The 6,772-nt window shown below is 39.7% G+C and overlaps 1 long non-coding RNA gene across 1 annotated transcript; it reads left to right on the plus strand.

Annotated features, from left to right (window-relative positions):
• Positions 1–292: 292 nt before the first annotated feature.
• On the plus strand, positions 293–603 carry LOC115420696 (uncharacterized). Its single transcript, XR_003935583.1, has 2 exons — positions 293–334; positions 439–603. It is a non-coding gene; the product is annotated as an uncharacterized LOC115420696 (long non-coding RNA).
• The last annotated feature ends 6,169 nt before the right edge of the window (positions 604–6,772 follow it).

The following is a 6,772-nucleotide window of genomic DNA, read 5'->3' on the forward strand; positions in this document are numbered from 1 at the left end:
TAAGGATCTCCCAAACATTTACCAAGAAACAGCTTTTTCGAGGCTTAGGAGATCGTTGAGAGATCGGTCCAATTTTTGATCGCTCAATGGTCACCCAACGATCTCCGTGCTGTGTAAAGGGGCCCTTAGAGTTACACTGAAAATACCTCTATAAATACTAGGGTGTGTCTTAAAAGTACCAAAACAATTTATTATCTTAAATGGGCCAGGCTGTAATTACGCTCCTTTTGACTAAAAAAAACCTCCACATAAAAGTTTCCACTATATTTACTTGTGCTGCAGTTGGATGTTATTTTGGTTATGCGTATACTTGTGTACGCAATCGATGTTGTTTGTTCTGTTATTACTGCAAAAGTACAAAACAAACGTATTAGTCAGAGGCTCTGAAGGTCCACCAAAGAGACTGTCAGTGGACAACGTGGTGTCTAAACCCATAAGCCACTTCATCACCAACAACAGCCTCCATCTGCTCACTTTCTACAACATACCGCAAGCTTTGTTTGACATGGATCCAAAAGACTGGTCTGATGCAGAGGTGTCTGTAGCTGCCAAAAATCTTGTTCAGAATCTCAAAGTTGTCAATGATTGTGCAGAGAGGGTTGTGAAGATGATTTGGGATTTCAACCCTGTCCTCACTAAACAGGAAGAACAGCCACAACACTTGCTACGAATGGTTACAGAGGCCCACAGGCTCCAAAACTGTTTCAATGACACTAATTATGCTATACAAAATAATTGTCAACCTAATAAAGCTATTTCATTAAAATATTTGTACATATCAAATTATTAAACATCATAAGGTCAATACATTTTGCTTTATGTAAACTAAGCTTGCTCTGTGGCACCACTTCAACAAATAGTACTGCTGCAAAATTCTACAAAAACATGTTCTTTCATCATTTAGCACATTTTTGGGGGGTGGACCAAAAAAATCCGAATGTTATTTCTAAGACACACCCTATTTTTTTTGATAGTCTTTTTTCACAGGAATCATTTGAGTCTCATCTGTTTTACTTGGATGTTCTTATAAGTAATCTGACCAAAGTAATCTGATGTTCTGAGTTTTTATTTATTTAATCTGATGATTTTTTTTTTTTTTTCCATTTTACAGTGTCAGTAAGTTATGATTAAATCACCTCTGACCCCTCCCACATCTTTGCCCCTTTTGTCCAAATATGGTCACTTCCTGTGGTAACTTGGTGAAGAAGGAGCTGAACTGAAAGGCGAAGCTCTCGATTTACCGGTCAGTCTACGTTCCTCGGGGAAGACTTAGGACACGTTGGAGAGACTATGTCTCTGGGCTGGCCTGGGAACACCTCGGGGTCCCCCCGGAAGAGCTGGAGGAGGAGTCTGGGGGGAGGGAAGTCTGGGCATCCCTGCTTAGACTGTTGCCCCCACGACCCGGCCCCGGACTAAGCAAAAAATAATGGATGGATGGATGGTCACTTCCACCTCCAACAGGCCAACATGGCAAAACAGTAATTCCGAAAATAGCGGGTGACGTCACAGCTCCTCTGTCCACTCATTATATACACACTGTTTTGTTCTTCATCATCATCAATCATTATTTCTACAACATTAAATTAAATTCCTGACTCAATTTCTGATGTCATTTTCCACTCATCACTCAGTAGTTGCTTTTCCATTGACCCTCAAATTGCATTAATATGACTTGCGCATAAAAATTTGTCTGATGGAAAAACGACAATTTCGCCAAAACTCTAGTTTTTCAATGACAAGTTCTTGCACTTGCAAGAAATGGTTTTTCGGGCATAGCAAAATTGGTATATTGTGCAAAACTACAATGGAAAGACATTTTTGCGCAACTAGAGTCACATGAACAAAAAAAAAAAAAGACGTTGACGGATGTTACAACAAGTGAAGAAGAAGAGTTTTAAAACAAACATGGTGCTGTATGTGTGGACACATGAAGACACAGAATAATTTTTGAATTTCGTACAGGATAGAGGAGTAACAAACATTCTAGATTCAAAACAACAGATATTTATTTTTTTCACCGTGTTTGTGGAATGACTTCTTGTGAAATCTCACCATAATAAATAAACAAATCATCGAAATTGTGATTTAATGGAAAAACCGGCATTATGCACTTCTGTTTTTTCAACATTTAGTAAATATCGCTAAAGTTTTGCACATATGTCCAATGGAAACGTGATTACTGTCTCATACCATGTAAAATAAAATGAAAGACCAGACTAGATGGTACAATGGTAACCCTGTAAAGCCTGAACCATTAAATCATTGACAGAAAATTCCAGATCTTTGAAACTGGAGCCTTTAGTGGTCGTTCTGAACAACAAAACATTTTTTTTCAAATATCAATTTCCATGTATGAGTTTCAATTTTGTATCATATTTGATCCATCGGGTCTCAATGCTCAAATATTATTATTTTAAACAAACAAAAACATAATATCACACAAACGTGTCTAACAAATTGGTAATTCCTTTTTAAAATTGTCACAGTTCTCCTTCCTCATTAATGACAGTCTTATATGTAACTGGAAAGGCCTTCCCTGTCCTCCCCTGGTGGATTATCTGTGTATTGCATGTATCTAATTGTATACATCAGGTTTTTCAAGAAAAAAAATATCACACTGATCATGTAGAGGGCTTTAAAACTCATATATCAAATATGATACGTTTGGTGTTATAAGGTTAAAACAACATTACTGTACAATGTTTAAGTTTTGCAAAATCTGAAATATGCAATTTTTTCCCAAAATCTGGTGCATCTGGTTCATTTTTTCCTTATTCTTCAAGTTTTGTGCTTATTTAATTCTCACTTTATCAGTTTTTGTACATTTTATCCTATGAATACTTGAGGTAAAACTGTATTTAGGATTAGTGGATCAACAGGTGTTTTGGTCGATGTTGGATGTTTGGGCGTTTACGGGTTAATAATAATGCTAACACTAATGCTAATAATAACACTGGTCAACAACAAATTTATTGTTGAAGTTTTTTGAGCTGATTTAGGATCATTTTGGTGTGCTGAATCCAAAAATCACATTAATTTTGCTCAATCAGGTCAACTTTCTGAACTATGCTACATATTGGCTTTTTAACATTTTTGCTTACATTTATGGGCATTTTCACATCATATGATACAAAATTCTTTCATATTTCTTGCAATAAACGAGTTCTGAAGATTTTACTTTTGCCAATTTATGATGAATGTTTTTTTTAATATTCCAGGTGAATGAAATGGCTTCGACTAGAAGATCTTGCAAAAATAAGCCTGACGTATTCTGCTACATCTGCGGTGAATACACCATTGTACCTAACAGGAATCAAGTCACAAGTTTCATAAAGTGTGCTTACCAATCTTATTTTGGTATTAATTATTATATTTTGTGAGAAGATCAAATTTTTCAAAATCAAATTAGCCAAAATCCTGACCTGATTGAGAAAAACAGATGTCATTTTTGGATTTAGCGGTGCAAAATGGTCCTAATTCAGTTGAAAAAAACCTCGACAACTTGCAAAAAACATTTTTTTCTAACCCAGTGTAATAATTTTAACCTTACAATATTGTAACGATCTAACAGAAATGGAGTAATCAACGTGAAAACCAACTCACAACAAACTGAAAAACACCTGACACAATGCAGACGACATTTAATAAATTACCGACTGTGACGACTACATACTGTCTGTTTGCCGACACATCTTTTGTTGTTTGATTTCCTTCATTTTTCTCCCTGACGTCCTCCTCCATCTATTATTCTGCCAACCTCTGTCTCTTATTCTTGCTCTGTATTATTGTTTCCTTGTATCTCTGTCCCTTTGCTGTAGATAATGTGCACATCTGCTATTATTATTTGCTATTTTTTTCTCCTCATAAACCGTCGTCTCTCCGTTCTCTCCTTTCCCTTCTGTCTTTCTTGTAGATTTACCCCCGTCTCTCTTGGTTCTTGATTCTCTCTCTCCCTGGGGTTTCCGTCAGCGTCTAATACGAGCTGACGCTGAATGACAGGCCAAAAGGACTGCTCTCAGATACAGGACGCAGGGGACGAGCCACATCTACTCTTTCTCTCTCTGTCATACACTCAGATGTAGATGTCGTCTCACACTCAAATCTCCATTTTCCTGTTCCTGCTTTCATCCTGAAGACCGTTGCACTTTTCACAGATCTCACGGTGACACCGAGAGGGATGGGAATTGATAAGAATTTACCGACTCTGGTTCCGCTTTTGGATGTCACTTAATTCGATTGTCATTGGATCATGGAATAAACTATAATATAAATGCCTTAGTTTGCATTAATGTCAAATATGCTGCTGTGGTCCTGCCTCTGCACTGCCTCCATCATCATCACGCACTTATCCATATAGTTGTGACAGTGTTTATTAGGCCAGGGGTTTCAAACTCATTTCAATTCAGGGGCCACATACAGCCTAATATTTTATAAAGTGGGTGGGACCAGTAAAATAATATAAATAATAGGATAACTACTTATGAATAATGTCAACTCCAAAATTTTTTTCTGTGTTTTTGACTGAAAAAAGGTCAAATTTCAATATGAAAAAGTTTACATCTACAAACAGTACTTGAACATAACATGAACAAATATGAACTGAAAACTCTTTTAAAAAAATAAGCACAATTTTAATTTTAATTTTAACCTAGTTTATAATGTATACATGTGCGTTGTAACTTACAGATCACAGTGGATCTAGTAACAGGCAGAATATTGTTAAAATTAGAGTACTGCTGGATTGAAATTATTGATGGAATATATACAATGGAAAGGATGACTCATAGACTGCGACAACAGGAAGCACAAACGGACAAAAAGTGGAATAAATGGACTGTGTACGAGTGAAGAATGATGGAAAGACTGAATAGGACTGTGTTGAGGAATGTGTGATGCGACCAAGCAATGTTTTTTTTGTTTGTTTGTTTTTTTCATTTTTTGTTGTTTTGTCAAAAATGTGTGAAAAAATTTCAGTAAAAACTGGCATTCAGCCTTGTACTTGTAGTAGTAGTAGGGATGAGAATTGAGAGCCGGTTCTTTTTGAGAACCAGATCCCAGTAGCTCGATTCCTTGGAAATGTTTGCCTGCTTAATGATTCTGCTTATCGATTCCGCCTTCATTGTGCAAGTGCAATGACATTGCGCGTGCGCTGCATTGTTTTGGTCAGCACGTAGCCAACATGGTGTTGAGGCAGAAACGGTCTAAAAAGACAACACCAGGTCCAAAGAGACGACACCAGGTCTAAACAGACGACACCAGGTCCAAACAAACAACACCAGGTCCAAACAAACAACACCAGGTCCAAACAAACAACACCAGGTCCAAAGAGACGACACCAGGTCCAAACAGACGACACCAGGTCCAAACAAACAACACCAGGTCCAAACAAACAACACCAGGTCCAAACAGATGACACCAGGTCCAAAGAGACGACACCAGGTCCAAACAAACAACAACAGGTCCAAACAAAGAACACCAGGTCTAAACAGACGACACCAGGTCCAAACAGACGACACCAGGTCCAAACAAACAACACCAGGTCCAAAGAGACGACACCAGGTCCAAACAGACGACACCAGGTCCAAAGAGACGACACCAGGTCCAAACAGATGACACCAGGTCCAAACAGACGACACCAGGTCCAAACAAACAACACCAGGTCCAAAGAGACGACACCAGGTCCAAACAAACAACAACAGGTCCAAACAAAGAACACCAGGTCCAAACAGACGACACCAAGTCCAAACAAACAACACCAGGTCCAAAGAGACGACACCAGGTCCAAACAGACGACACCAGGTCCAAACAGATGACACCAGGTCCAAACAAACAACACCAGGTCCAAAGAGACGACACCAGGTCCAAACAAACAACAACAGGTCCAAACAAAGAACACCAGGTCTAAACAGACGACACCAGGTCCAAACAGACGACACCAGGTCCAAACAAACAACACCAGGTCCAAAGAGACGACACCAGGTCCAAACAGACGACACCAGGTCCAAACAAAGAACACCAGGTCTAAACAGACGACACCAGGTCCAAACAGACGACACCAGGTCCAAACAAACAACAACAGGTCCAAACAAAGAACACCAGGTCTAAACAGACGACACCAGGTCCAAACAGACGACACCAGGTCCAAACAAACAACACCAGGTCCAAAGAGACGACACCAGGTCCAAACAGACGACACCAGGTCCAAACAGACGACACCAGGTCCAAACAAACAACACCAGGTCCAAAGAGACGACACCAGGTCCAAACAAACAACAACAGGTCCAAACAAAGAACACCAGGTCTAAACAGACGACACCAGGTCCAAACAGACGACACCAGGTCCAAACAAACAACACCAGGTCCAAACAAAGAACACCAGGTCTAAACAGACGACACCAGGTCCAAAGAGACGACACCAGGTCCAAACAAAGAACACCAGGTCTAAACAGACGACACCAGGTCCAAACAAACAACACCAGGTCCAAAGAGACGACACCAGGTCCAAACAGACGACACCAGGTCCAAAGAGACGACACCAGGTCCAAACAAACAACACCAGGTCTAAACAGACGACACCAGGTCCAAACAAACAACACCAGGTCCAAACAGACGACACCAGGTCCAAAGAGACGACACCAGGTCCAAACAGACGACACCAGGTCCAAACAAACAACACCAGGTCCAAAGAGACGACACCAGGTCCAAACAAACAACAACAGGTCCAAACAAAGAACACCAGGTCCAAACAGACGACACCAGGTCCAAACAGATG

The sequence above is a fragment of the Sphaeramia orbicularis genome, chromosome 6 (genome assembly GCF_902148855.1).
Source record: "Sphaeramia orbicularis chromosome 6, fSphaOr1.1, whole genome shotgun sequence".
In the NCBI taxonomy this organism is placed as follows: domain Eukaryota; kingdom Metazoa; phylum Chordata; class Actinopteri; order Kurtiformes; family Apogonidae; genus Sphaeramia; species Sphaeramia orbicularis.